Source organism: Pelobates fuscus, chromosome 4 (genome assembly GCF_036172605.1).
Source record: "Pelobates fuscus isolate aPelFus1 chromosome 4, aPelFus1.pri, whole genome shotgun sequence".
In the NCBI taxonomy this organism is placed as follows: Eukaryota; Metazoa; Chordata; class Amphibia; order Anura; family Pelobatidae; genus Pelobates; species Pelobates fuscus.
The window spans coordinates 122,584,790-122,595,070 of record NC_086320.1 but is presented as its reverse complement, the minus strand read 5'-3'; positions in this window follow the sequence as shown (position 1 = coordinate 122,595,070).

Sequence of the window (10,281 nt, the reverse complement as noted above, 5' to 3'; positions counted from 1 at the left end):
GAGATGCTTCGCCTTTCCAGTGGCGTTTTGCCGGGCGTTGTCTTTCTTGGGAGGAAGCGTCTGATTCTTCCGAATCCTCCCTGGTGCGACTAGATTTGCCAGTCGGCTTGAGTGTATCAGAGGCCGCTGGAAGCATCTTTGCCATGGCCTTCTCGAGGGATGCGGCTACCGCCGCATTAATCATGGCCTGCATTTGCTCAGTTGAAATCTGTGGCTCTTTTTCCATTTTGAGATGGCTGACAGGCACAGGTATGAGAGGTGAAGGGACCGTGAGGGAGGGTTTGGTAAAGGCCGTTGGCCGTGTACTATTTAACGCTTACTAGCGTGTAAAAGCAGACTCTTGCAGTCACTGGGGCTCACCCAGGAGGGAAGGAATTGCTATAGCAGATTCCGGTAGGCAGCACTTATATGGGGGCTCACCCCTTGCCAGAATACTTGTTTAAAACTTACTGGCAGTCCCACTCCCTAAGGGTTAATATACCCAGTTGCACAGGTCCCTGTGAGAAAACATATAAATAACACTCACGTTTGTAGTAAATAAGCGTTCAAAATCCAGAGCTTCCACTTGTTGCAGGATTATCCGCCTTATCCAACACACCAACAAGATGGCCGCCGCGGGTCTCGCGAGGTGTTGGATAACTGTCGCTTTAAAAGTCCACGAAAAACGTTGCGGGATACTGTGTAAGTAATATTGCGTTCAGCAGATTTGTTCTTCAAACAGCCGAACGCAATCAGGTGAATGAGTGGTGTGACCACACGAACGGGTGCTGAAGAGACAGCACCGTTCGTGAGTTTATAAGCATGTAATTGGTACAGCGTTCGGCAGATGTTTTCTTGAACAGCCGAACGCGAGAGGTGAAGCTATGGGCTTCGGGGGGAATTCAGACAAGGCTCCGTTCGTGGATATAAACTCCCGAACGGGGGAGGGGTTGCACGGTCGGTGCGCACAGACTTCACTGCGGACTGTCCGGAGGGAGAAAGCTGGGGAGGGAACGAGGTTTCACACCAGCCCAGCACTGTAGCCAGCACAAGTGGATGAATGACAGTAAGGAAATGAATCGCCTGTTCTGTTCACACAGGAGTTGTGCGAATAGCGCGGGCAGTATAAGGGAAAGTGGCGAACATAGCCACGGGGGGGGGGGGGGGGGGGGAGAGTTGGAATATTCTGACAAGCTGCCTCCGATTATGAGAGTAGCCTGAGGGGATAATTATGAGGTAAAAACATGCAGGATTGTACTGTACACTAGTCGGGGACCTGGCAACGGACCCCCTACCACCCCCAGTGAAAGCAATATACAATATACCGTAGCATATATATATATATATATCTCTATCTATATACAAATACAGAAGTAGTACTCTGACCTGTTACTTGTGATGGAGCAGCAAAGAAAGAGGAAATGATTGGCTATGCTTGGACTTATATACACTCTGACTCACTCTGATTGGTTCTTTGTTTTTACTGTTTTTTTCTTTGCTGCTATGGAGTTAGTAAAGAAAGTTTATGCAAAATACAAAGCCTCCTGTCAGGTTATAAAATTAAGGAAAGAGTACTATGAACTCATTCTGTTAAAATATTTAGAACTTTTTTTTACAACCAGGGACAATAAACAAATATTTTTTCAAAAATTGCCATATGCATACATGAACTTTCCATGCAGTAGATAAACCGATAGCATCGTACTTCACACAGAGGATGTAAAGAATCTATCATCCAGCTACCTCTAAAAGTGCATCTGAATATTATTGGCCATTGCATGAGTGCAGTTTTTCAGTATTGATTACAGGAGTGAGTAGACAATTGCTGCACCAGTTAAGCATGTGGTAATACAGTGAACACCAGAGAGGCATTCTGTTATATTAGGTGGGCACAAATTGTATAAGAGGTGTTAAAAATACTTCTTAGCTCAGTAGACACACATAATACAGAGAAATGCAAATACCATAATTTTCCACTAAGTACTAATGTTTTGTTTTTTCATTGGCCAAAATAATGCATTAGTTAGATGACACCAGAGTCGAATTACACTAGGTAACTGTCTGAGCCTGTAGCCCAGCACTGAACAGGCCCTCCTCGGACTGCGGAGATCAAAATATTAAATAAAACTAATTCCTTTTCAGTCCCTTCTGGTTCTGGCACTCTGTGAAGGTGTCACTACACAGACTTGATGTTGCAAAGGGATCACACTGGACTACCAGGAAACCTATTATTATCCCCATTCCTCCCGCCCCACCACCTGTTCCCTCGATCCTATTCCTTCGTATCTCATCTGCACTTTGTCTCCTTCTCTTGCTCTGCCTCTCACTAAAATTTTCAATCTCTCCCTCCCCTCTGGCATATTTCCTCTACCCTTCAAACATGCAACCGTTACCCCGATTCTGAAAAAGCCCACCCTTGACCCTAATTCACCGTCCAACTATTGCCCTATTGTGATGTAATTCCAGTAAAATACAAGTTTAGCAGGCTAAGATTGCCACAAGGCATATGTATGTATATGTGTTTGTAGTATCAGTTAGTTAATTACACGTAGCTAAGATACTGTTATCACTGTACTGACCAGGTGCAGGAATGTAAGAACTGGAATTACGCGTCCCTCTCCTTTGTATCAGATGAGCCACGTGGTTAGACCGGATGGATGAGTTTAGACTCTATTTATTAAATAGGTTAAGGGTATGTGTGGGTGTAGTTAATTGTGGGAGGAGCTACAGTGCTATATAAGGAATGTACTCTATGTATTCAGTACTCAGACTTTGCTGTATTTTGGTGATGCTAGTCCCTCTGAGTCCCGATCGGTGATCCAATAAAGAATCTCTTCCTTCCTGAAGAAACCTGTGTCCATCTCTCTGTGCTTGGCTTCCGTCAGTTTCTCCGGTATCATTTGGTGCATTGGCCGGGAAGCTCATCGTTCAACGGTAGCTGAGAGGCAGAGGCGTGAGACGGTCTATCTTTGCCCACGTTCTCTACGGCTGCACCCCTGAACTTCTGCGTGGACCTCCCTTCGTCTCGGCGCCACTGGTCTGTTGTCCAGGAGATCATCGGCCTCTACGTGAGAAGTGCTGGGGTGTCCCCGTCGATGAGTGTGAACTCAGGTTCAGGAACGAGGAGGTAAGACAACTGCTGTTTTAGACGGCAGGACCCACTAGGGGTATACCGATTGTGCGGTAGGCCCAAAGGGGTTTTGAATCTGTGTATCTGCCCCCTCTGTCGGAGGGAAGGAGCGAAGGCGCACCGCTCGATCGAACGCTCTTTAGTCAGACCGTTTGATTTGGTTAGTCAGGCGGGGTCCTGGTGTAAATAGCCCTAGCCGGACACCGGTGTCTTGTCTAGACTAGCGTTCTAGGGTGTATATTACGTTCGCTAGGTCGGAGGGACCGGGAGACTAAGCGGCGCCTGTGTAAATTCGGTTCTCTAGCTCGCTATATATGTGGTGATTGGGCAGTGTGGCTAACCAAAACGGGTGTATATAGTTTTAGGTAGTCCATTCAAGGTACTGGCCAATAGTTTAGTTGGGAATTGTAAATGTGTTAACGATTGTTTTAGTAAAGTGTATATCTTGTTAGATAGCGCGAGCTCAGCCGTCTAGCGAGAGTGTTAATAGTGTGTTGCTGTATTATAGTGCACGGTACCATAACCCTGTATATTTACTGACATTATATAATAAGTACTAATCATTGTCGTCCATTGCATGTTTAACACCATAACCACTAATAATTGTATTGTGACCTTAACTTGTGCTTTGACCTATGCTAACCGTACTGTAACCGCTATTTGTAAAAGACGATGTTACTGGGGTGTGTTATAGACGGGTAATTCGTATATAGAGAATTATAGCGTGGGTGACTGTATAGTTACGCCAAAGGGCATAATATTGATTATATAGTGACTGGTGTAACAGCTGTGTGTGTACGGGAATTCCCTGAGTGTTTATTGTTATTGTGTACGTTTCACTTGGTAACCGTACCACGTGGTGCTGTTGCCAGAGGAAACGGGTGTGACTGTTGAATAGTACGCGTGTATAGTATTCGTTGTCGACGACGTTCCATTGTTAAGTATGGGTGCGTCGCAGTCAACGATTCCGGATCCCTTAGGATGTATGGTTAAGAATTTTAAAAAGGGATTCAAAGTTTGTGATTTTGGGGTAAAGATGTCTCCTGTACGTTTGGTCACTTTGTGTACTAGGGAGTGGCCTACTTTGGTTGCGGCATGGCCGCCACGTGGCAGTTTGGATCCAACTCTGGTACAGCGCTTACACGTGGCTGTATCGGGTAGGCCTGAACTTTACGGCCAGTTTCCTTATATTGACTGTTGGAGACAGGCCGTAAATGACTCGCCAAAATGGCTCCAGACATGCCACGAGGAGCAGTGTCGCCTCATGGTAGCTAGGACTTGCTCGTCCACTAGGACTGGTGTTAGGCCCATTTTGGACACGCCCCCTGAGTCCGAGATCCCTTTGCCGCCCCCTTACTTTCCGTTAAGAAGAAGTGACGCAAACGCAGGAAGTCCTGCACCCCTCCCCTCATTACCCTCATCCACTTCCGCTTCCTCCTCCAGTACAGGATCCACCCCCCCTCGTACTAAATCTCCCCTTCCGGAACCAGAATCCACCCCCATTAGAAACGAATATCCTGATTTGGCGCCACTTCAGACTTCCGGTCAAGCTTCATCTAGCTCGGCTCGAAGTGTTTTATTTACGACCTTTTCCCAAAACCGACCTCCCACATCCCCATACCCTATCTCTCCCCGACCGGAACCCATGACTGACGCCTCTCTACGTAGCCCCATCCAAACCCGACAGTTGACTGGTGCCCAACAATTAAAGCACTATCAGATGCCTCTTCGTCTGAATCCCGGGTCAGCTTATATCGATGCCGCAGGTCAAATGGCACACGCTGACCCAGTCTTCGTATATGTCCCATTTACCACAACCGATCTTTTAAACTGGAAGACCCATAATTCCTCGTATACTGAGAAACCACAAGCTATGACTGATCTGTTCACCTCAATAGTACAGACGCATAATCCGACATGGGCTGATTGCCAGCAGTTACTAATGACTTTATTTAACAATGAGGAAAGGACAAGAATAAATCAAGCAGCCATTAAAGCATTAGAGGATAGAGCCCGTGCTTTGAACCAAGCCAATCCAGCAGCATGGGCCGCGACACACTATCCCAACACCGATCCCGATTGGAACGTAAATGGTGCTGATATGGTTCAACTCAGAGCCTATAGAGACGCTATAATTGCTGGCATGAAAGCCGGAGGAAAGAAAGCCATTAACATGTCGAAGACAGTTGAGGTGATCCAGAAAAGCGATGAAGCGCCCAGTGTCTTTTATGACCGATTATTGGAGGCATACCGCTTGTATACCCCCTTTAATCCGGAAGACGCAGACAATTCCCGAATGGTTAACTCCGCCTTTGTCAGCCAAGCATACGGAGATATTAAGCGCAAGCTACAAAAGTTAGAAGGGTTTGCAGGTATGTCCATCACCCAACTAATGGAGGTAGCAAATAAGGTCTATATGAACAGGGATACAGAAAGTAAGAAAGAGGAAGAGCGCAAGATGCGTAAAAAGGCTGATATGCTAGCGGTAGCGATCGCAGGCGTAGATAAACGGGGCCCAGATAGAGGCAATAATAGATGGAGTAGGGAGCCTTTGAGTAGGGATCAATGCGCGTATTGCAAGGAAGAAGGGCATTGGAGGAACGAATGTCCGCAAAGAGAGCAGTACGAGAGAGACCAACCCAGGGCAGGCTACGGAAACTTTAGAGGTAGAGCGAGAGGTAGAGGAGGCCCCGGAGGGAGTAATGGTTATAGAGGGAGTAATGGGAACAGAGGAAGTGTTAGGGAAGACAGGTATATTCCAGCAGCGCAAAGGTCCCGCGATAGAGAAGGTAGGGACTTTGTAGGATTGGCTGACACTGTCATGGAGGACTATTGATACCGACCGGGCTCCATCCCCCTTGGTCGAGCGGAGCCTATGGTCGATGTATCAATAGGGGGGAAAAGGAGTGCGTTCATGATCGACACTGGTGCTGAACATTCAGTGGTGACTAATCTAGTTGCTCCTCCATCTGGAAGGACTATTACTGTGATAGGAGCAACTGGAAGAAGTGCTGAAAAACCGGTTCTTAAAAGTCGACTCTGTACATTGGGAGGCCACGTAGTAAAACACCAATTCCTTTATATGCCTGAATGTCCAGTCCAATTGCTGGGACGTGATATGCTATCAAAATTACAAGCGCAGATTACGTTCCTACCAAATGGAACAACATCCTTAAAGTTTAATGGACCTTCAGGTATTATGACTTTATCCGTACCAAAGGAAGAAGAGTGGCGACTTTATACAGTGTTGACTAGCCAAAACCCTAGGAGTGATGAGACATTGTTTAACATACCAGGAGTTTGGGCAGAGAACAACCCACCAGGACTGGCCCGCAATATTCCACCAATAAAAATTGAACTGAAACATGGGGTTTATCCAGTGAGCCTAAGACAATATCACATTCCGCAGAAGGCTAAGAAGAACATCCAATCCTATCTGGATAAGTTCATACGGTATGGTATCCTAAAATTCTGTACTTCCCCCTGGAACACCCCATTGCTGCCTGTTCAAAAGCCCGGTACAGATGAGTATCGACCTGTACAGGACTTAAGAGCAGTCAATGATGCGGTTGTTAGCATACATCCAGTTGTACCCAATCCATATAACCTGCTTGCTTTAATTCCGGGCGGGGCTACTTACTTCACAGTCTTAGATCTCAAAGATGCCTTCTTTTGCCTCCGAATTGCCGCAGAAAGCCAATGTATTTTCGCTTTCCAATGGGAGAACGCTGTAACGGGCTCAAAACGCCAAATGACTTGGACAAGACTGCCCCAAGGGTTTAAAAATTCACCTACCCTATTTGGTTCAGCTCTAAGTCAAGATCTACTGGATTTCGAGTCTATCCCAGGAGAATGTGTATTGTTACAATATGTAGATGACTTGTTGATAGCAGCAGTTACAAAAGAAAAATGTCAGCAAGCAACGCACGATCTACTACATATTCTCTGGAAGGCAGGATACAAGGTGTCCAGGAAGAAGGCTCAGTTGTGTTTGCCAACTGTCAAGTATCTGGGATTCCATATCTCTGAAGGTCAAAGGATTATGGGGCCAGAGAGAAAAGAAGCTGTCTGCCAAATACCAATACCCAAGAATAGAAGACAAGTGCGAGAATTCTTGGGGGCAGCAGGCTTCTGTAGGATATGGATTCCCAGCTATGCGATACTGGCAAAACCTCTGTACGCAGCCATCAAAGGTACAGAGCACGACCCCTTCTTATGGACCCAAGAACAGCAAACGGCATTTGAAGATGTGAAGAAGGCTTTGATGAGTGCCCCAGCATTAGGTCTACCTGATCACACACGACCATTCTACTTATATGTACACGAGCAAAGAAGAATGGCTGTGGGAGTATTGACACAGTACTTGGGATCATGGCAAAGACCTGTTGCCTACATGTCTAAGCAACTGGATGCAGTGGCCAGCGGACTTCCACCTTGTCTAAGAGCCGTAGCTGCAGCCGCCCTGCTAGTAGCTGAAGCCGATAAACTCACTCTGGGTCAAGAACTTTATGTACGAGTCCCACATGCAGTACAGACGTTGTTGGATTACAAAGGAAATCATTGGTTTAGTAACAGCCGTATGACCAAGTATCAAGCAATGTTGTGTGAAAACCCAAGAGTGCATTTAGAGACTGTAAACACCTTAAATCCAGCTACCCTTTTGCCGCAACCTACTGAAAGTCAACATGATTGTTTGGAAGTAATGGATGAAGTATTTTCAAGTAGACCAGATCTTCGTGATTTTCCCATCCAGAACCCCGATGTTCAATATTACACCGACGGCAGTAGTTATGTGAAAGAAGGGATCCGCTATGCAGGATATGCAGTGACAACAATAGACAAGGTGATAGAAGCTCGGCCACTGGCGAAAGGAACATCAGCACAAAAGGCAGAATTAATAGCACTAACACGAGCGTTACAATTGGCTGAAGGTTTAAGAGTAAATATCTATACGGACTCTAAGTATGCGTTTTTAACCACTCATGCCCACGGAGCTTTGTATAAAGAAAGAGGACTACTGAATTCAGAAGGCAAAGAAATCAAGTACGCAGCTGAAATCCTACAACTATTGGAAGCAGTGTGGGAGCCGAAAGAAGTCGGTATCATACATTGTCGAGCGCATCTGAGAGGAGATGGTGATGTAACCAAGGGAAATCGGATGGCAGATAGTGCAGCTAAGCGTGCTGCTGAATCAGGAAGACAGGAGTATGTGGGGCATATAGCTGCTCTTATACCAACTCCACTGTCCCAATGGACTCCAGTTTATACAGCTCAAGAAGAGGAGTGGTTAAAGACTGAACCGGGAAAGTATTTGGAGAACAAGTGGTATCAGCTAGAAGATGGAAGAATAGTCATACCAGCATCACTAGCGGTAGAAATTGTCCAAAATTATCACAACGGGACACATTCTGGGAGAGACAGTACTGAAGAATCTCTCAGGAAACATTTCTACATACCAAGATTGTCCAACTTGACTCAGGCCATTGTACGCAGATGTGTAACGTGTGCTAAGAATAATGCAAGACAAGGACCAGTAAAGCCACCAGGAGTCCAGTTTATGGGGGGACTCCCCATGTCCGATCTACAAATAGACTTTACAGTAATGCCTAAATCGGGTGGACATCGTTACCTGTTGGTAATTGTGTGCACCTATTCAGGCTGGGTAGAAGCATGTCCTACTCGTACAGAGAAAGCAGGAGAAGTTGTAAGATTCCTGCTACGAGAAATAATACCCCGATATGGACTACCCTGTTCTATAGGATCGGACAATGGTCCAGCTTTTGTTCATCAGTGCCTACAACAACTGACTCATATGCTTGGTATAAAGTGGAGGCTTCATACTGCATATAGACCCCAGAGTTCTGGTAAGGTAGAGAGAATGAATAGAACTATAAAGAACCAGTTGGCTAAAATGTGTCAGGAAACCCAACTTAAGTGGAACGTTCTCTTACCCATAGCTTTATTGCGAATCCGCAGTACCCCTACCAGAAGGATGGGCCTCTCTCCTTTTGAAATCATGTATGGGCGACCACCTCCCGTACTTGGTAACTTAAGGGGGGACTTGAGTCAGTTGGGAGAAGGAATTACCCGGCAGCAGGTTGTAGAGTTGGGTAAGACTATGGAGGAGGTACAGAAATGGGTACAAGATAGATTACCTGTGAATATTTATCCCCCTGTTCATAGTTATCATCCAGGAGACCAAGTGTGGATTAAAGAGTGGAATAATGTACCGTTAGGGCCCAAGTGGAGAGGTCCTTATGTTGTTCTTTTGTCTACCCCTACAGCGATAAAAGTAGCCGAAGTAACTCCGTGGATACATCACTCCAGGGTTAAACCAGCAGCAGTCGATTCTTGGCAAATTACAGCAGATCCAGAGAATCCCTGCAAGATCCGGTTGAAACGCACTACTCAGTCGGAGTAACGAGGAATTATTGTGGATTACAAATTTTATTGTTACAGGTGTGAGTGAGAAGGCCATAATAAAGCCTGTCCGCTTACCAACACATAGTGTATAAGCCAGGAAAGTCTCGAAGGGACACCTGTGAAGACGAGCAGAACTCCATTCCCTGCAGCCCTCACATCCTGGAAGCTGAGGTTCCATCGCACGGACGAAGACTGAGGATGACGGCGAAAGATGTGCTTTTGATTGTGTTTATTTATATGTGTTTTTATATTCAGGAAGGTAGAGGTACCGACACTCCTAGCTGTGAGGTATGCATTAAGACTACGAGAACAGGTAACCATATTTCCCAAACCCTAATTTGGCATTCACAATACGAATGTAAAGGAGAGGTATCAAGATGTAGATACCTAAATATAGACTATAGTGTGTGCCATTTAGGAGTAGGAGAACCTAAGTGCTTCAGTCCAGAGTATCAACCTCGTACAATTTGGTTGACTCTCAGGAATGGAGATCCTCAGGGGACCCTAATTAATAAGACGGTGTTAGAATCCGTACATTCTTCGGGTGTTCTGCTATTTGATGCATGTAAGGCGATATCAAGTGGTAGAAAACCGTGGAATGTATGTGGGGATCTTAGATGGGAGAGGACGTATGGGTCTAATGATAAATATATTTGTCCCAGTAGTAAAAATAAATATGTGAGTCCTAGATGCCCAAATAAAGACTATAACTTTTGTCCATATTGGTCTTGTGTGGGGTGGGCGACTTG